This window comes from Pristiophorus japonicus, chromosome 9 (assembly GCF_044704955.1).
Source record: "Pristiophorus japonicus isolate sPriJap1 chromosome 9, sPriJap1.hap1, whole genome shotgun sequence".
Taxonomy (NCBI): Eukaryota; Metazoa; Chordata; class Chondrichthyes; family Pristiophoridae; genus Pristiophorus; species Pristiophorus japonicus.
Genome location: NC_091985.1, coordinates 107,149,513 through 107,171,143, shown reverse-complemented (window position 1 = coordinate 107,171,143; position 21,631 = coordinate 107,149,513). Strand labels below are relative to the sequence as shown.

At 47.1% G+C, this 21,631-nt stretch overlaps 1 long non-coding RNA gene across 1 annotated transcript; it reads left to right on the top strand.

Moving 5' to 3' along the window:
* Nucleotides 1-1,542: 1,542 nt before the first annotated feature.
* On the top strand, nucleotides 1,543-21,481 carry LOC139272654 (uncharacterized). The gene is made up of 3 exons (XR_011594928.1): nucleotides 1,543-1,592; nucleotides 10,033-10,095; nucleotides 21,436-21,481. It is a non-coding gene; the product is annotated as an uncharacterized lncRNA (long non-coding RNA).
* Nucleotides 21,482-21,631: the final 150 nt, after the last annotated feature.

Genomic DNA, 21,631 nt, shown 5'->3' with positions numbered 1-21,631 from the left:
AGATCGGTAGCTGCAGAAATGTCACGGTGAATGGAGAGCCAAAGGCTGGACAGTTCGGATTTCATAAGTGCAGTTGTAAAGAGAGTTGGGAGAGAGTTTTTTCCAAGGATGGACACGGAAGGAGGTAGAGTTGGTGGGTGGGGGTTTGGAAGGGGGATGTGGGTGGAGAGCGATACGAGGAAGTGGTCAGAGATGACCATATCTGCGAGTGACACGATAGGATGTGGCCGTGAATATGGGTTGGGGAGTTTACATGGAGGGAGAGATTAAGAGAGCAGAGGAGGTTAGTGAACTCAGAGGAGAGAGAGCATGGTGAATTGAGATGGAGGTTGAAATCATTGAGGATGAGAAGTTGTTCGGTGCAGAGGCTGAGGGAGGAAAGCAGTGAAGATATGTTGATAACATTTTTCTGGTATTTGGGTGGGGGGTAGTGAAGGAGAATTTTAAATGAGAGGTGAGAGGGGTGGAATAAGGTGAGATGTTTAAAGGAGGAGAAAGTGCCGGAGGAGTAGGGGACAGGGCAAGATGTGATTTAGAGATGAGAGCCACACCGCCACCATGGTGGTCTGAGTGGGGCAAGTGGTGAAGGTATAGTCAGGTGGGGAGGCTTCATTTAAGGGTAAGGTGGCATCACCCTTCAACCAGGTTTCCATCAGGGCCACGATGTTGATGCAATCATCCACGGTAGTGAACGGACATTCTGGAGGGAGATGCGGAGAGGGTCGGTGATGGCTGCCCTACTGCCAGTGTCCACTGGTTCAGCACTGGGGGGGGATCAGTTCGATGCGGAGGAGATTGGCAAGATTAGTCCCCAGTGGGCGCGCTGGGCGGGAAGGTCGGCGACAGAGTAGAATGGGACAGTTGGGGTTGCTGCTCGTAAGGAGGCCGCGGTGCACCGTGGCTGCAGTGCGAACCATCTATAAGATGCACTGCAGAAACTCATCAAGGCTTCTTCATCAGCACCTCCTAAACCCGCAACCTCTACCACCTTCATTGTCGCTGGGTTAAAAGCCTGGAACTCCCTCCCGAACAGCACTGTAGGAGCACCTTCATCTCACGGACTGCAGCGGTTCCAGAAGGCGGCTCACCACCAGCTTCTCAAGAACAATTAGAAATGGGCAATAAATGCATTTTTTAAAAGAATGGAGAGAAAATATTGGCAAATGTCAGTCATTAAAAACACGGAAAGTGGAGGCAATATGCTGAAAAGTTGAAGGAGATTTACAGGAGACTTGTACCTAAGATGTAATGTAGCAGAGCTGGAGTGTTATATGATAGAATATGAAAAACAGAAGGCTTATAATTAGTAGTTTACACAGTTAAATACTTTGGGCTGGATTTTCCGGTCCTTTGAGCTCCAGGTTTCGCCCCGGAGCGGCGTGAAGGGCAGGGTCCAGTGTCCCGCCGCAATCCTCCGGTCGGGTTTTGTGGCGGTGCTGAGCAGCACCGGCGAGAAGAGCTGCGCCGGGTGTGCAACGCCCCTGGTTGCAACACAAGCACGAGTTTGAGCTCCTGCCCAAAACTACGCCTGCAGTGACAGCCTGGGAAATCAGCCATGCCGGCGGTGGAGAGGAAAGTAAATTACTACAAAAGTAAGTGCGAGTGTTTTTTGTTTTAATTTTATTGTGCGATTTGTGTTGCGTGTGACGTGGGCAATGTTTTAGGAATGTTTTTTGTTTTTCCTTAGGTTCCCCACTTCCTCCCCCCCCCCCACCCCCCGGCCTCTCTCGGATCGCTCATGGCCCCGCTCTTTAGCTCAGGAGTTTTCCATCCAATGCCTTCCTTAGCGCTGAACCCCTGACGCAGGGCCCAGATGCCCAAACTTACATACCAAAGCACAAACTATTCCCGGCTGGTAACTTTCCTGCCTTGCCGCCAATATCGCCCCGAAAACAGAAAAGCCGAAAGTCTTCTCTATGTAAAATAATACAGTCTGAGTCACTCTAGCATATCTTTGTAACTCAGGTCCTTCAGCCATGGTTTCACTCTGGTAAATCTGCATTACGTTTTCTCCTAAACTTTATAGCCTGCTTACAGAGAGATGCCTTAACTGTGTACAGTATTGGAGATGTGGCTGAACAACGATTTTGTACAGAATTACCATGGCTTCTTGTTCTTGTCTTTTTCACTCTCATTATAAACTTCAAAATAGCACCTGAGCTCTTAATGTTTTTCTTCTTTAACCCACTCCCTACCCTACTAGACCGCCTTCCTGTTTCCTTCAAAGAGGCTTTGTTTATTTTCAAAAGTCACATAAAAAAATAAAATTACAATAAGGAAGGAAAACATCTGTCTACCTTTCTCTGTATTTGTGTCTTCCTCTTTGCCTCAATAATATTAGAAATGAAAATCTCTATCTCACAGGTTGATGCAATTAGCACTGAACTTTGCTAATTGTCAATAAAGTACAGGTGAGACCATTAGTAGATTTTGAAATTCAACTGGTGTTTATTTTAATTGAGTTAACATTAAAATAATAAAATCATATGCCTAGAAATTCGATTGCACGACGCGCATTTTACAGGTGTAAAATGGATACCACGTTATCCAATACGGTGGGCAACATGCACATGCTCCGGAAGTATTAAACAGCTTCATTATCATATTTAAGTAAGGGTCCTACACTTGTTGTAGGATCCCCTTGTGAAATTGGTTTGCCCAATGCTTGACTCTTTACGTGATAAACTCACTCAGCAACTCACCCCATTCATACCGTTAATAGGCTTTCACAATGTCATGTATTTGCTTCATGGGTTCTTTGCTTAAGAATTCATAACAACACATTGCTATTAAGAACTAGTTGGTTTATTAGCAACATCATGTGACTGGCTAAGCCACTCACAGCTCAACAGCTCTACAACTATTTTAAGTAGAAACTTAAAATCAAATGCCCTCTTTTGGCAAGGGCACTAGAATCCACAAATTTCCAAATAAAACTTTAACGGAAACTTAAATCAAATTAAAATTTGGTTGCCGGGGTGATGATGCACTCCAGTCTCTCCGATGCCCACCTCTCACGAAAGGCCGCGAGCGTACTGCATGCTCCATCTCCAGAGACACCCTGGTGTGAATGTAGCCTTGGAAGAGAGGCAGGCAGTCGGGCTGAATTACACCTTTGACAGCCCTCTGCCTGGGCCTGTTAATGGCCACCTTGGCTGTGCCCAGGAGCAGTCCTACGAGGAGGCCTTCCGATCTGCCCGCTCCCCTCTGCACAGGGTGCCCAAAGATCAGGAGCACGGGACTAAAGTGCAGCCAAAAATCGAGGAGCAGCCCTGTAAAATAATGGAATGGGGCACTGAACATAAACATGGAACACAGACTTCTCCAGACCACAGAAATGGCAGGCGGCCTGGGAGTCTGTGAACCGACTTAAAAACTTATTGTACGGGACTGCCCCGTGCAACACACTCCAGGCCAAGTCCCCAATAAATAAAGGGAGCATTCCATTGGGGACACACGCCACCTCCGGACAGCAGATGAGGATGGCAAAATGGAGGGTGTGCAAGAGCAACACGTACAGAAATCTCCTTTGCGCAGATCTGAAAGGCATGGACGGGATTTCCCAGAGGCAGCTCAAGTTGTTAGGCGCCGGCTCCCTGGCTTGAATATAACCGTGGAAGAGAGGCAGGCAGGCGGAATGAATGACCCCCTCAACCGCCCGCTGCCTGGATTGGTTAATGGCCCCCTTGGCCATGCCCAGGAGCAGTCCTACAAGGAGAGCTTCTGACCTGCCCATTCCCCTCTGCACAGGATGCCCAAAGATCAGGAGCGTGGGACTGAAATGCAACCAGAATTTGAGGAGCAGCCCCTTCAAATATTGGAACAGAGGCTGCAACTATTTTAGTTGCTCCTGTAAATAAAATTTCAATCAAGTGCCCCCTGATTAAAGGGAGGGCATCAAAACCGGCACATTAAACAAATTAACTTTTAACAATAAATAGTCAAATTAAAATTTGGTTGCCAGTGTGCAAGAGCAGCCCGTACAGGAATCCCCTCTGCGCGGAACTGAAAAGCATGGAGGGGATTTCCCGGAGGAGGCTCTCAAGTTGTGAGGTGCTGGCTCCCGAGTGAGGTTTTGGGGCCTGGCGCTGATGAGGAATTCCATCCAAACGAGGATCAGTTCGGACGGGATCGTCCCACGTGCTTGAACCTCCTCGACACACCTAGTGGAGTCAGGGCCCAGTGCCATTTTTAGTGACTCGATGGCATTGGCCACGAACCTGATGTCGGCCCAGGATAGGCACCATGCCAGCTCTTCTGGCGCCATTCAACCACTCCCCTGCCATCCAGTAGGCCCCTCAACAGCTCTATAAGTATTTTAAGCAGAAACATTAATACAAGTGCCTCCTTATTAAAGGGGCACTAAAACTGACACATTAAACAAAATTAAACTGTGGATGTTAAAATAAATCAAATTAAAATTTGGCTGCCGGGGGTGATGATGCATTCCTGTCTCTCCGGTGCCCACCTGTCACGGAAGGCCGCGAGCGTACCAGTGGACACCACGTGCTCCATCTCCAGGGACACCCTGGCTCGAATGTAACCACAGAAGAGAGGCAGGCAGTCGGGCTGAATGACTCTCTCGACCGCCCACTGCCTGGACCGGTTAATGGCCACCTTGGCCATGCTCAGGAGCAGGCCCATGAGAAGGACTTCCGATCTGCTCGCTCCCCTCTGCACAGGGTGCCCAAAGATCAGGAGTGTGGGACTGAAGTGCAACCAGAATTTGAGGAACAGCCCCTTCAAATAATGGAATAGGAGCTGCAACCTCGCACATTCAACATAAATATGGAATACGGACTCCTCTAGACCGCAGAAATTATAAGCGGTTGGGGAGTCCGTGAACCGACTTAAAAATCGATTGCACGGGACTGCTCCATGCAACACCCTCCAGGCCAAGTCCCCAATAAATAGAGGAAGGATTCCCGCATAGAGTGCACTCCATTGGGGACTCCCGCCTCCTCCGGATGGCAAGATGGTGCGCCATGGCGTGTCCGGACGGCAGACGAGGATGGCAAGGTGGAGAGTGTGCAGGAGCAGCCTGTACAGGAAACCCCTCCGTGCAGAACTGAAAGGCACAGAAGGGATTTCCCAGAGGAGGCTCAAGTTGTAAGATGCCGGCTCCTGAGGGTGGTTTTGGGGCTTGGCGCCGATGAGGAATTCCGTCCGGACGGGGGTCAGTTCGGACGGGATCTCCCCATGTGCTTGAGCATCCTCGACACACCTAACAGAGTCAGGGCCCAGAGCTGTTTTTAGCGACTTGATGGCATTGGCCGCGCGCCGGACATCGGCCCAGTTTAGGCGCCGTGCCAGCTCTTCAGATGTCATCCAGCCCGCTCCTCCGCCATCCAGTAGGCCCCCCAACAGCTATATAAATTTTTTACGCCTCCAACAGCTCTACAACTCTTTTAGAGGCGACAAAATAAAACATTTAAATCAAGTACCCCCCAATCTGGGGGGCCACTCCAAACATTTTCCAATGCCCTTTTTTTTTGTATTTTTGTAGGGTTTTTTTGTGGTTTTTTTTGGGCATTAAAATCGCATATTTTACAAGTGCCCCCTATAAAAGGGGAGGGGGACACTAAAATCGGCAATTAAAACAAATTAAACTTTAAAACATATAAAATCAAATTAAAATTTGGTTGCTGGGGGTAATAATGCACTCCAGTCCCTCCGGCGCCCACCTCTTGCGGAAGGCGGCGAACGTACCGGTGGACACCGCGTGCTCCATCTCCAAGGACACCCTGGCTCGGATGTACGCACTGAAGAGAGGCAGGCAGTCAGGCTGAACGACCCCCTCGACCGCCCGCTGCCTGGACTGGCTGATGGTACCCTTGGCCGTGCCCAGGAGCAGTCCTACAAGGAGGCCCTCGGACCTACCCGCTCCCCTCCGCACAGGGTGCCCAAAGATCAGGAGTGTGGGACTGAAGTGCAACCAGAAATTGAGGAGCAGCCCCTTCAAATAATGGAATAGGGGCTGCAACCTCACACATTCAACATAAATATGGAATACAGACTCCTCTAGACCGCAGAAATTATAGGCGGTTGGGGAGTCCGTGAACCAACTTAAAAATCGATTGCACGGGACCGCTCCATGCAACACCCTCCAGGCCAAGTCCCCAATACATAGAGGGAGGACTCCCGCATAGAGTGCACTCCAATGGGGACCCCCGCCTCCTCCGGATGGCAAGATGGTGCGCCATGGCGTGTCCGGACGGCAGACGAGGATGGCAAGGTGGAGAGTGTGCAGGAGCAGCCTGTACAGGAAACCCCTCCACACAGAACTGAAAGGCACAGAGGGGATTTCCCCGAGGCGGCTCAAGTTGTGAGACGCCGGCTCCCGAGGGAGGTTTCGGGGCTTGGCGCTGAAGAAGAATTCCGTCCGGACGGGGATCAGTTCGGACGGGATCTCCCCACGTGCTTGAGCCTCCTCGACACACCTAACGGAGTCAGGGCCCAGAGCTGTTTTTAGCGACTTGATGGCATTGGCCGCGCGCCGGACATCGGCCCAGGATAGGCGCTGTGCCAGCTGTTCAGATGTCATCCAGCCCGCTCCTCTGCCATCCAGTAGGCCCCTCAACAGCTATATAAACCTGTGAGCAATCTCACTGGTGCATACATTACAACCGTGTTATTTAAAGACCTCATGTACTCCATACAGTTTAGTGGCTGGTTTATCCTTTTAAGCTGCAGGTTAACTTCTGAGCATTTTTTTCTCTATTTACTGTCTTCTACAACTGATTTGTGACATGCAGGCTTCCCCACGATCCAAGCTGCCATTGACTGTACCCACAATTTCTTGTGTGCTCTCCATCACCATCCTGGAATATTTCTGAATAGAAAGAAATTACACTCCCTCAATGTCCAGCTTGTTTTTGACCACAGGCAGCACTTAATGCAGGTCTGTGTCTGGTTTCCTGGCAGCAGTTGTGATTCATTCATCCTGCGCCAGTCAGCTGTGCTACCTTTATTCAAACCAGGCCATCAAGTCACATGCAAGCTACTGGGCGACAAGGGGTATCCTTGTCAGGAACTCGGTACAGTTACAGAGCTGGTGTACATAAGAGCCATGTCGCCATCAGAAATATCATTTAGTGGACCATTGGTGTGCACAGGCAACAGATCTGCTGCCTGGATTGTTTGAGGAGTTTTGCAGTGCGGTCCAAACTGTTTTACCAGATTTGTGGGCATGTGCTGCATGCTGCATAACTTTGTGACAATGAACGATCAATTCTTACCATCATCTTGGCATGACAGGAGATACCTCTGCCATGGAGCCACGGTCAATTGCCTGGGACTGTATCTCAGCACTCCTACAGTTCTGCGTAAGAACAGAGTGCTCTGGAAGCCCAACACTGGTCTCAAAGCCAAAATGGCAGCAATCTGAGTCTCCATGGTAGCAGTGTGAGCTGCCATGGAAACTGTCAGAGTTGTCAACAGAGGCTCCATCATGGTTCGCGCCACAGTCATTTTCATGGAGCTGACAACTAGCTCTATGTTGGACAGAATGCTCTCCATTCTTTGCGGCAAGCCCTGAAACAAGTAGGAGCTGGCATCCTCCATGCTCTCAGCCATTGCATGTAAACTCATTGGCAGACTGCCCAGTACATCCAACATTTCCTGGTGTATGCCATAAGCCGCCTTCAGTATCTGAGCTCTTGAAGCTTGCATTGAGTCCTCTGCAGCAGAACTGGTAGGTTATCTCAGCCTCCTCCAACTGGGACCTGTTGTACATAGCCCCCTGCCCAAGCTCCTGTACACTTGAGGCCAGTGTTTCAATATGTGAAGACCCCACAAGGGAAAAGTAAGATTCTTACCTTGACAATGCTGATGAGGTCATTGAACGTTTTCCTGCATTTCAGCCATGTCTGAGGAGTTAAGCTTCTAGCACTCACCTCCCCTGCAAGCTCCTTCCTCTGAGAACGGAGGTGTTGCCTGATGGGATTTCTGCCCCACCAAGAGGTATAGGATCTCTCTTCTCCCATTCTGAAACAAGGCCTCCAAAGCTGCATCCAAGAACCTGGGTTCTCGCTCCGCACCTCCGCAAGCCACTTTAGACCTTCACAGCATTTCTCTAATACAGAAGCAAAATACTGCGGATGCTGGAATCGGGAATAAAAACAGAAAATGCTGGAAATCTCAGCAGGTCGGACAGCATCTGTGGAGAGAGAAACAGAGTTAACATTTCGAGTCAATGACCCTTCATCAGAACTGAAGAACTTCATCAGATTCTTAACAAGCACTGAAAGGTGGAGGGAAAGAAAGAACAAAAGGGAAGGTCTGTGATAGGTTGGAAGACAGGAGAGATTAGAGAGACAAAAGGGATAATGGTCCAAATCCAAATATAAATGCCAGGAGTTAGAAAAACATTAGTCAAGATAGGGTGTGAATGGCGGGATAATGACCAGCTGCCATTAGAGACAAGGAGAAATAAATAAGTAAAGAAACAAACAGGCTCCGGGCGGGGGGCTGTGTGGGGGTGGATGGTGGCGGGGGAGAGAGAGTCAAAGATTGGCCAGCGGCTGCACTCTGAAATTGTTGAACTCAATGTTGAGTCCAGAAGGCTGTAAAGTGCCTAAACGAAAGATGAGGTACTGTTCCTCGAACTTGTTGAGCTTCGTTGGAACAGTGTAGGAGACCGATGACAGAGAGGTCAGAGTGGGAGTGGAGCGGAGAACTAAAGTGACAGGCGACCAGAAGTTCAGGGTCACACTTGCGGATTGAACAAAGATGCTCCGCAAAGCGGTCACCCAATCTATGCTTGGTCTCCCCAATGTAGAGGAGACCACATCGTGAGCAGCGAATACAGTATACTAAATTGAAAGAAGTACAAGTAAATCGCTGTTTCACATGGAAGGAGTATTTGGGGCCCTGGATAGTGGGAAGGGAGGAGGTAAAAGGGCAGGTATTGCATCTCCTGTGCTTGCATGGAAAGGTGCCGTGGGAAGAGAAGGGTGTGCTGGGGGTGACTGCGGAATGGACCAGGATATCGCGCAGGGAGCGGTCCCTTCAGAATGCTGAGAGGGGAGGGGAGGGGAAGATGTGTTTGGTGGTGGGATCATGCTGGAGGTGATGGAAATGGCGGAGGATGATCCGTTGAACGTGGCGGCTGGTGGGGTAAAAGGCGAGGACATGGGGAACCCTGTCATGGTTCGGAGAGGGAGGGGAAGGGGGTGAGAGCAGAGGTGTGTGAACAATGTAACTATTTGTACTGCACCTTTTTTGACAGACAGGCGTCCATCAAGCCCCATCTCCCATGCCTGTACTGCACTTTTTTGACAGACATGCAACAAGCCCCGTCCCTGTCAAGTTCTGTCCCCACATCCCAGCCCAAATCATTCCATGCAGGTGGTGCCGAGAAGCAGGACCTGAGGTTCCGCCTCTCTACCCCACCCCGGCCGGCCTGGGGCCGAGAGTGGAGGCCTTGGGGCCAAGAGCGAGAGAGAGGTTGGGGGGAGAGCGAGAGGTTGGGGGGAGAGCGAGAGGCTGGGGGGAAAGAAATGAACAATGGTTGTGTTGTGGTGCGGAAGATGTAATAAGAAGTGTGTGCTTACACCATGTACAGCTTGCGTGCTGTGGGATTGTGGGATGAGGGAGAACTGGGATGAGAGAAAGAGGATTAGGTATGCAGATGCCCTCTTCACCGATCCCTCCAGCCCCGCCAGTGTCCACAACCTCAGTGATGCAGCTGATGTAAGAATGCACCTCTTACTTCCCCCCCCTCCCCACCACAACCTTACCCTTGTGCCTTTCTCCTTTCAGATACCCAGCAAGTGCAACCTGACCAGGCAATAGAGGAACAGCAAGGAGACAATAATGATGAAGATGCACTGTCACTTGATTTTATACTCGCAGATACTGACATTGTGCATAATTTAGAGGATGGCATAGAGGCAGGATTTGCATGTGGTGAGACACCTGGCATATGTGGCCTGCAGCCAGGGCAGGGGGAAAGGATTGCGCAGGTTCGCACACTTATGGACCCAACCATGATGCAGCGTCTGATGGCTAATGTTGCATTTTCCATTACAGCACAAGCAACAGCCACCCAATGTCTGAGTGCTGCACTGGAAGCTTAGACTGCTGCTATGCAAGGTTAGTTTGCTGCAATCATAGCTCTGGATACCAGTGTGCAAAGGGGCTTGCAGGGTGTAACAGCAGTCCAGAAACCTGTCCTCCAACAGATTACTAGGATTGCTGAGGTGCCGTTCCCAGTGGCTCCATGGAGCACGAACCTGCTGTGCTCTCTCAGCTTGACAGCATTCCTGTTCACATCCCTGCTACTCAGCCAGTGCCCTTGCTGTTACCTTTCAGCCAGCCATGCTGCCGCTCATGCCGAGATGGTGCAACCCACAGCAAGGCTGTCTAGAGCTGCTTGAGGTTGTCCTGTAAGGTCATGTGCAGCCTCCTCCATTGAAACTCAGCAGTCTTCCACCAGCCTTGCTGCAGTCACTGGGGTAGCACTTCGTAGGAGCACTAGAACAGGCAAAGTCACACAGAAGACAGGCATTAAGGGAATGTACAAGTGTGCCTAGTTAAATTTTGTGTGCAATATGGCATGATTTCATTTACAAATTTGGTTTGAAATATTTATGTTCTGGAGGCTTTTATTTTTGCATTGTGGCCAAGCAGACACTGTGATGGTCAGTAACAGAGGGAAGGTAAGGTGTGGGACTGTTGTTGAATGGGGAATTGGGATTGTGGTTACCGGTACCGCACTCGGATGAGTTCTTCATGGGATAACCCGGACGGAAAGGAACTATCTAGGTTGCCTCCTCCCTTCCTCTTCCTCCTCCTGTTCCTCAGTTGCTCGCTGTATAGCTGGTGGCAAGAGCCCTCATGATGGTGAGGTTGCGCAACATGCAGCAGACCACCACGAATCTTGACACCCACTCTGCCGAGTACTGCAGGTCTTCGCCAGAGCGGTCCAGGTAGTGGAAGCATTGTTTCAGTACACCAATGGTCTGCTCTATCACATTTCATGTGGCAGCATGGCTTTCATTGTATGCATGCTGTGCATGTGTGCGTGGATTGCAAACCGGAGTCGTGATCTTTGTCGGCAGCGGACAGCCTTTGTCACCCAGTAGCCACCCATCGGTTTGTTGTAGTGGCTCAAATGCAGATGCACAGCGGACAGCCGCAAATGAAGGCTGCCAGGATATCAGGCATTGACCTGCATGATTTGCTGCCTATGATCGCACACCAGCTGGGTGTTGAGGGAGTGGAATCCCTTTCGGTTCCGGTACATGGCAGAGTCCTCATGCAGTGCCCGCAAAGCGATGTGCATGCAGTCAATGTCACTCTGCACCATGCGGAGGCCTGCAATCCTTGCGAAGCCGCGTGCTCGCTCGCTTATGTCTGGCAAGGGAGAATGAAATGTAGTCAGCTCTCTTTGATATGCATAAAAGTTCATCACCACGATCACCTTCAAAGCCACTGGCAATGCAATCCTTTCCTATTCTGGAATTGCAATTGTGGCTACGGCGTGCTGCAGATTTCAATGAGGATGTCCTTACTGAAGCGCAGACATTTCACACATTGTTCCTCGCTGAGGTTCCGCAAGGAGAATTGCTCCCTGGACACCCTGGGTGGATATGGCCTTCTGCTGAGAGCCCTTCTCACTATCCTCCTCCTCCCTCTTCCAGCAGTTTGTCCAACTCTGTGTGGCCTCTGCTCATTCTCCCTGTCATGCTGTACTCCAAGGGGAATGCCTACAAGTGCACCCATGTCTGGTAGCAACTGATTTGTGCAGAAACCTTGAAGTCAGCTAAAAGTCCTTCAGCACCTGCCATAGCACTCCCTGTAGACTTTTGTCACTTGAAACAACTATAGAAAGCACCAAACACTTGTAGAATCGTAACAACAGCCAGAAGTAATCAACCAGCAATTAACCTGTAAGTAGTGGATGGGGGTCCCTTCCTGAGCAGGTTAAGAGAGGGCATTAGTTGGTGCATTGAGCTCTAAATAGCACCACTGGTGTCAAATCAGTGTTGCGCACTGATTGACGTCATGATCTGCCTGCTCTGTATACTTTCGGTGGATATTCACTGTGAATGCTTTAATGCTTGCACCAATATGGCATGTCGGGAGATTCGCCCAACAAGTGTGCGTGCTGTGGATGCCACTTTTGAGCTCTAAAGGCACCGGTAGCCCCAAAACATGGGCGCTAACAATCCCCATTTCATCCTGCCCTTCGCCATGAGACTGTTATGCGGCCTTCTGAAAGGCCACATCCACTGCATTGCCCTTGTCTACTGTTACTTCTTCAAATAATTCAGTAAGGTTGGTTAAATATGAAATTCCTTTTAGAAACTAACTAAGCAAAGCTGAATTTTCATAATGTGAAAAATATTCCAACAAGTTTGTGGTCCTTTACTAATTATATTTAGTGCTCTAACATTGTGGGACCAAGAAAGATCTGCAGTCATTTGAGTTGTTCTTTGGTAAGGATCTTTATAGATTCTGTGCATCAAGTGACAAAGCTATTTATGTATAAATATGGCTGTACTGTGATTGCAATTCTTACAAAATCATTGTATATTATTGGTCATAATTTTGTTATGACCCAGTTATGTCCTGAAAAATCTTTTAAAGTGAAATAAATGTTAAAGAAGTCTTGCATTTACTAATATGCAATAAAAGCCTTCTAAAAAATATTTTGATTTAGTAACTGGCACCCTGGTTTCTGTCCTGTAAAAATATGCATTAATTTCTAACAACATAATATTTGCATCTAATCTCGTGAACCAATCCACTAATAACTTCCAATACATAAAACCATTCACGCGTGCATCAAGCAAGATTAGAGCTGACAACTGTTCTCCATATAACAGCACCTGGGAGGGCGCTGAGCACCTTGAGTCTCATCTCCGAGAGCACAGAAGGAGCGTGCGACAAACCAGATTCCCCACCCACCCTTTCCTTCAACCATTGTTTGCCCCACCTGTGACAGAGACTGTAATTCCCGTATTGGACTGTACAGTCACCTAAGAACTCATTTTTAGAGTGGAAGCAAGTCTTCCTCAATTTCGAGGGACTGCCTATGATGATGATGATACTAAGTAGTTCAGAAGGCTGGCTATGAAGATTACAATGATTAAATGCATTGCATTTTATGAAGGATTTAGATAGCGTAAATAAAGAGAAACTGTTTCCAATCATTGAAGAGTCGATAATGAGAGGGCACAGATTTAAGGTGATTGGCAAAAGAACCAGACGCGACATGAGGAATTTTTTTTAATGCCACAAGTGGTTAGGATTGGAATGCACTACCCAATAAGTTGGTAGATATAAATTCAATAGTAGCCTTCAAAAGGGAATTGGATAAATACTTGAAGGAGAAAGAATTGCAGGGATATGGGGAAGGAGCGGGGGAGTGGGACGTGCTCTTCGAAAGAGCCCTCACAGACTTGATGAGCTGAATGGCCTCCTTCTGGGATGTACTGTTCCACAATTCTGTGATGGGTTTCGGACCTCTGTTGCAGACCTTCTAAATTGGATATGGATACATTCTCATGACTGGAATTCCCATCATCAAGTGGCAGTTCTGTTTAGTTTTAGAAATTGGAGTGAACAGATAGAGAGTGGCCACAAGAGATGACTTAAGAAAACATAAAGGATCACTTCTCAATGACCTATCCATAAGCTGACAAATGTTTATTCGCCTTCACGTGGTCCATCTCCGACTCTTCCCTTCTCTTTTTCGACTTCTCTGCCTCCATTTCTGGGGATGGGCTATCGACCAGTATCCACTATAAGCCCACTGACTCCCACAGCTACCTGAACTAAACTTCCTCCCACCCCGCATCCTGTAAGGACTCCATTCCATTCTTCCAGTTTCTCTATCTCCGTCGCATCTGCTCTGACGACGCCATCTTTCACACTAGTGCCTCTGACATGTCTTCCTTTTTCCTCAACCGAGGATTCCCCTCCGCCGTGGTTAACATGGCCCTCGACCGTGTTCGTTTTATTTCCTGCACCTCTGCTCTCACCCCTTCCCCTCCCTCCCAGAACCACAACAAGGTTTCCCTTGTCCTCATCTTTCACCCCACCAGCCTCCACGTTCAACGGATCATCCTCCGCCATTTCCGCCACCTCCAGCGTGACCCCCACCACCAATCACATCTTCCCCTCCCCTCTCAGTGTTCCGAAGGGACCGCTCCCTCCGCAACACCCTGGTCCATTTCGCAGTTACCCCCGACACACCCTCCCCTTCCCATGGCACCTTCCCGTGCAAGTGCAGGAGATACAACACCTGCCCTTTTACCTCCTCCCTTCCCATTATCTAGGGCCCCAAATAAACAGCGATTTAATTGTACTTCTTTCAATTTAGTATACTGTATTCGCTGCTCATGATGTGGTCTCCTCTACATTGGGTGACCGCTTTGCTGAACATCTCCATTCAGTCTGTAAGCGAAACCCCCAAGCTTCCGGTCGCCTGTCACTTTAATTCTCCGCTCCACTCCCACTCCGACATCTCCGTTCTCGGTCTCCTACACTGTTCCAATAAAGTTCAACACAAGCTCCAGGAACAGCATCTCATCTTTTGTTTATGCACTTTACAGCCTTCTGTACTCAACACCGAGTTCAACAATTTCAGACCATAACCTCTGCCCATTTTTGGCTCCATCTCCACCCTCCCCCCCCTCACCCGCCCCACGACCTTCTGTTTTTTTTCTCTTTATCTCCAATGGCAGCTGATCATTATTCCGCCATTCACACCCTATCTATACTAACCTTTTTCTAACTCCTGTCATTACCATTTCAATTTGGCCCATCATCCCTTTTGTCTCTCTAATCTCTCCTGCCTTCCCATCCTATCACAGACCTTCCCTTTTGTTTTTTCTCTCTCCTCCCTTTCAGTGCTCCTTAAGAATCTGTTCTTTTCGAACATTCACCAGTTCTGACGAAGGGTCATCGACCTGAAACGTTAACTCTGTTTTTCTCTCTCCACAGATGCTGCCTGACCCGCTGAGATTTCCAGCATTTTCTGTTTTTATTTCAGATTCCAGCATCCGCAGTATTTTGCTTTTGTGTTGTTGTAGAGATGTTTATTATATTTTTTTCTAGTTTTCCTTTGATGCCTTAAATCATCAGAAAGACAGCAAAGGGGTGAGCTGGAACGATCCTAAATACTTCACATTACTCCAGATCCTGGTGACACTTTTATCAAAATATTTCCGTGTACTTCTCTGCATCTTTGAAACCAATTATTTTCTTCTATATTGTAACAAATCTCAAACCAAATTCATTGTTGTCCTTATTACCCTTCTCCATTATGACACTGCCCATGTTTCATATATATCTCCCTCATTGTGACACTATCTAATCTCTCTTATCCCTTTTCATTGTGAATTTACACATTCTTTCTTCCCTTTCATTGTGACTGTATTTGTTCTGTCTATTCCCACCATTTATTGTGACCATGTGTTGTATCTCTTTTCCCTCTTGGCATGGTGACACTGCCTAGCCTTTCATTCATGAGGAGTTTATGTCTATGAATCAAGGATGTGAAAAGGCCATCAGGCCCACAAATGCTCACATCCATTCTAGGATGATTTTATTCCCCTTACACCAAACATTCTGTCCTCCCAACTCCTGGGAAAAGCAAAAAAGCCAGAGACCTGTTCCAATTCCAGAGTCCTCTATCAGAAATTTCTCTGTAGCCCCTCATGAACTATCAGGCAAGCCCCAAAATGCCCCAAATCCATGAATTATTATGCAGACTGTTTAATCTAACCTTCCATTGCTGTGATCATCACTTTTTCCAGAAGCCCATCTATTACCTTCTTGATGGGCTGTAAGGAATCAATCTTCACTACCTCATCTGGAATCTTATTCCATAGGCCGATCGCCCTCTCAGAAATGTAAAATCCTTCGGCCTGCAACCTCACTCTCTGCTTCCTTGGTTTATCGAGATTGCCCCTCATTCTACCTGCCCCTACCACCTCAAACACTCTATTGATTTTCATGCTGTCCATCTTAAATACCTGGATGAGAGCCCCCTCTCTGTAGTGAGTGCAAACCCAAGGCAATAAGCCTATATTTGTAGCCCAAAGTTCTTATACCAGTGATCATCCTTGTTGCCCTCCTCTGCACCTTCTCTGTTGGGTCTCGAGGACGGGTCTAAATTTAACATGCATGGTACAAATTGTTGAAGGAATATAAACTGGGCATTTGGGGACGAGAAGTGGTCATCTTTGTTCAAGATGGAGTTAGTAAAAAAGTAATGAACAAGTCTCTGTGAGATTGTCAGATGATGGAGTTTCCCGTTGAATTGATGGATGATTCAAGAGGTTGTCAGACACGTGCTACATGGTTACAGAGTTACCTGCACAGCTATAGAGTATCCATCAGTAAGAATTGTCAGCAAGACAGGCCATTCCACAGAGGTGCTTGGACATGCTGGCCATAATTTTAAGGAGAAGTGTGGGGGGGGGGGGGGGGTGCGGGGAGCTCCAAGGCGGGAGGTTGGGTTCCCCACTGGCCCTGCCAACATTAAAGGCAGGGCCTGATTTGTATGTAAGGCCTTGGTTTCATGGCCGCAGCAAGATTGAGAGGTTGGTTGGCTGTGGGCGGATAGGCCTGTGGCTACACAGAGGAGGGAGGGTGGGTGGGTTCATGTGAGTGGCGGGCCATTAAATGGATTGGCGGTGGGGGGGGAAGAGAATCGGGGGGGGGGGTGGGGGGGGAAGAGAATCGGGGTCGGGCCAGGCCGTTAAATGGATCGGGGGGTTCGGGCAGAGGATCGTGGTGGGGGGTGGTTGGGGGTGAGGGGAAAGGGGATCGGGGCTGGATGATGGGGTAGTGGGGTGAAGGGATGTTCGTGGCCAGCCACCGGAAAATCACTGGGAGGGTGAGATCAGGGCCAGCTACCTAAAGATTGTGGCTAGCCTGAACATCATCAGTGAGGGGGGTAGGCCTGGGAGGGGGAGGGGGGAGGAGGGAATCTGAGGCCTCGTGAGGGATTCTCCGATTGTCGGGTGTGGGTTAGGTAGGGACCCTGGATCCAGGAGGCAGATACAAAGACACTTATGTCCTGGATCCAACAGTCTCTGTCTTACTGTAATGAATTGTGTGAAACCTGTCTGCATGCAATTAAAAACAAAATGGCGGTTAAAGAAGAGGCTTCTAGCCTGATTATAATATTTAAATTGACATTCTGCACCCTGGGAGTAGGTTGGTTGCCTGTCCCCTTTCCTCCTCGGTGCTGCCTCTGGTAAAAGTGGGCAGGTTAGAGGAGTGATCAGGTCGGGAATCCGATTTTAACAATTTAATGCCCCCACGCTCCAAACCCATCCATTTTTTTCCCGTTAAAATTCCTCCCGCTGTTTGTAAAACCCCCTTTTCATCTGGAAAATGACTGAGAATGGAAATCCAAGGGGTGTGTGGACTTTATATAAGAACATAAGAAATAGGAGCAGGAGTAGACCATTTGGCCCCTCGAGCCTCCTCCACCATTTAATAAGATCATGGCTGATCTGATCATGGACTCAGCTTCACTTCCCTGCCTGCTCCCCATAACCCTTTATTCCCTTATCACTCAAAAATCTGTTTATCTTTGCCTTAAATATATTCAATGACCCAGCCTCCACAGCTCTCTGGGGCAGAGAATTCCATTGATTTACAACCCTCTGAGAGAAGAAATTCCTCCTCATCTCAGTTTTAAATGGGCGGCCCCTTATTCTGAGACTAAGTCCCCTAGTTTTAGTTTCCCATATGAGTGGAAATATCCTTTCTGCATTCATCTTGTCGAGCCCCCTCATTATCTTATATGTTTCGATAAGATCGCCTCTCATTCTTTTGAACTCCAATGAGTATAGGCCCAACCGACTCAAACTATCTTCATAAGTCAACCCCCTCATCTCCAGAATCAACCTAGTGTACCTTCTCTGAACAGCCTCCAATGCAAATATATCCTTCCTTAAACATGGAGACCAAAACTATAAGCAGTACTCTCAGTGCAGCCTCACCAATACCCTGCACAGTTATAGCAGGACTTCTCTGCTTTTATACTGCATCCTCCTTGCAATAAAGGCCAACATTCCATTTGCCTTTCTGATTACTTGCTCTACCTGCATACTAACTTTTTGTGTTTCATGCAGGACTCCCAGGTCCCTCTGTACTGCAGCACTTTTCAATTTTTCTCCATTTAAATTATAATTTGCTTTTCTATTTTTTCTGCCAAATGGATAACCTCACATTTTCCCACGTTATACTCCATCACCATCTGCCAAATTTTTGCCCACTCACTTAGCCTGTCTATATCCCTTTGCATATTTTTTGTGTCCTCCTCACAATTTGCTCTCCCACCCATCTTTGTATCATCAGCAAACTTGGCTACATTATATTCGGTCCCTTCATCCAAGTCATTAATATAAATTGTAAATAGTTGAGGCCCCAACACCGATCCCTGGGACACACCACTAGTTACTGTTTGCCAACCGGAAAATGACCCATTTATCCCGACTCTCTGTTTTCTGTTAGTTAGCCAATCCTCTATCCATGCTAATATATTACCCCCAACCCCGTGAACTTTTATCTTATGCAGTAACCTTTTATGTGGCACCTTATCGAATCTCTTCTGGAAATCCAAACGCACCACATCCACTGGTTCCCCCTTTTCCACCCTGCTCGTTACATCCTCAAAGAACTCCAGCAAATTTGTCAAACATGATTTCCCTTTTATAAAACCATGCTGACTCTGCTTGATTGAATCATGCTTTTCCAAATGTCCTGCTACTGCTTCCTTAATAATGGACTCCAGCATTTTCCCAACGACAGATGTTAGGCTAACTGGTCTATAGTTTCCTGCTTTCTGTCTGCCTCCTTTTTTAAATAGGGGCGTTATATTTGCGGTTTTCCAATCTACTGGGGCCTCCCCAGAATCCAGGGAATTTTGGTAAATTACAACCAATGCAACCACTATCTCTGCAGCCACTTCTTTTAAAACCCTAGGATGCAAGCCATCAGGTCCAGGGGAAATGCCCGCCTTTAGTTCCATTATTTTACTGAGTATTATTTCTTTATTGATAGTGATTGTATTAAGTTCCTCCCTCCCTAGAACCCCTTGATTATCCACTATTGGGTTGTTTTTAGTGTTTTCTACCATGAAGATTGATACAAATATTTGTTTAAAGTCTCTGCCATTTCCTTGTTCCCCATTATTAATTCCCCAGTCTCATCCTCTAAGGGACCAACATTTACTTTAGCCACTCTGTTCCTTTTTATGTACTTATTGAAACTCTTACTATCTGTTTTTATATTTTGTGCCAGTTTACTTTCATAATCTCTCTTCCCTTTATTATGTTTTTAGTCGTTCTTTGCTGGCTTTTAAACGTTTCCCAATCCTCTGGCCTCCCACTAGTCTTGGCAACTTTGTATGCCCTTGTTTTCAATTTAATACCATGCATTACTTTATATAAAATATATATAAAATATATGAAAAAGGACAGAAAAAGACCAACTGCTTCATCTAGCCTGTCACAAAACACATGGTGCAACCTATTTACACCATTAACACCAGAACACCTCACCACCGTCCACAGCCTTGCAATCGCCTGAGATAGGTTTAAAAAAAAAATCTCTGACTCACCATGAGCAACTCCTTAGGACAATCGCTAGTTTTTAAGAAAAATGATCCCTTTGATTATATTGCATGATGTGCTTATTTGAAAGGGAATTAAGAATATTATCAAAATTTGATTCTGTATTGTATCTAATTTTTTTTTTTGCAATTGGCACCACTTCCATACCTCGAGGTGGTGGAGGAACAATGTTGCGGATTTTCCTGTACCTATCATTTTTATGATCAATTTTGCAATGGTAACGGGTTATCTATATGGAGGGAAATTGATTTATAAGCAGAAGTGTTGAAAAACAATGGCTTCATTTACAGGTCTTCAGGTAAAAGATAAATTATATTCCCATTTTTACATAATACAAGCTAAATTTACAATAGTAGTATGCATTGCTACTAAATATATTTATAAATTATAGCATACAATGCAAGCTTAGTGATACTTTTATGCTGATCCTGTGCTGGAAACATCTACAGGATCTACCTCAGAGGAAAGTGCCACATCTGTCAGTATTTTCAGTTAGAACATAAGAACATAAGAAATAGGAGCAGGAGTAGGCCATTTGGCCCCTCGAGCCTGCTCCGCCATTTAATACGATCATGGACTCAGGTCCACTTCCCTGCCCGCTCTCCATAACCCCTTATTCCCTTATAGTTTAAGAAACTGTCTATTTCTGTCTTAAATTTATTCAATATCCCAGCTTCCACAGCTCTCTGAGGCAACCAATTCCACACATCCACAACCCTCTGAGAGAAGAAATTTCTCCTCATCTCAGTTTTAAATGGGCGACCCTTAATTCTAAGATCATGCCCTCTAGTTCTAGTCTCCCCCATCAGCGGAAACATCCGCTCTGCATCTACCTTGTCAAGCTCCCTCATAATCTATATGTTTCGATAAGATCACCTCAAATTCTTCTGAATTCCAATGAGTAGAGGCCCAACCTGCTCAACCTTTCCATATAAGTCAACACCCTCATCCCCGGAATCAACCTAGTGAACCCTATCTGAACTGCCTCCAAAGCAAGTATACCCTTTCTTAAATATGGAAACCAAAACTGCACGCAGTATTCCAGGTGTGGCCTCACCAATACCCTGTACAACTGTAGCAAGTCTTCCCTGCTTTTATACTCCATCCCCTTTGCAATAAAGGCCAAGATTCCATTGGCCTTCCTGACCACTTGCTGTACCTGCATACTAACCTTTAGTGTTTCATGCACAAGTACCCCCAGATCCCGCTGTACTGCAGCACTTTGCAATCTTTCTCCATTTAAATAATAACTAGCTCTTTGATTTTTTTCTGCCAAAGTGTATTATACTCCATCTGCCAAATGTTTGCCCACTCACTTAGCCTATGTCCTTTTGCAGATTTTGTGTGTCCTCCTCACACATTGCTTTTCCCCCCATCTTTGTATTGTCGACAAACTTGGCTACGTTACACTCAGTCCCTTCCTCCAAGTTGTCTTTCAAATCCATTCAGTTGACCATCAGTGGACTCAGTGGAGCGTCAATTGGCAAGGAGATGACCAGTGTACTCTGCAAATGATTACAGAGTTAATCTGCTTGTCTAACTAGCTCCAAGCCTATTGCATGATATTCCGGAGCCTGACAATGTCATTGTGTAGCTTACATAATGCATAAATCCATATTGCACTTCCCCAAGTCTTGTGACCTGATCCTATCTCTGGCTGTCTCTAGGTGAAGGACGGGTGGTTGAGGCCCATAGCTTGTAGCTCATGAGGCTAATATGCTACTTTCTGTGTGGCAGGAGGAATGACAGATGACCTGTGTTAGTTTCCATGGTGACCTGTGCTGGAAATGCTTTCCTTCCAATGTGTCTTCTGGTGATGTTGTTTCAGGCGGACTTTTGGACTGACTGCTTTCATCTTGCTCAGAGACTTCGGAATCTTCTTCCTCATCAGAAACCATGACGGGTTCTCACCAGGAGAGATGTTGATGTCTTAAGATATAGACAAATTTTCTGTGAAGATCTGAAATAAAAGATATGAATTAATGAACTTGTTTAAAAAATATATAAACATTTTATTTCTTGTG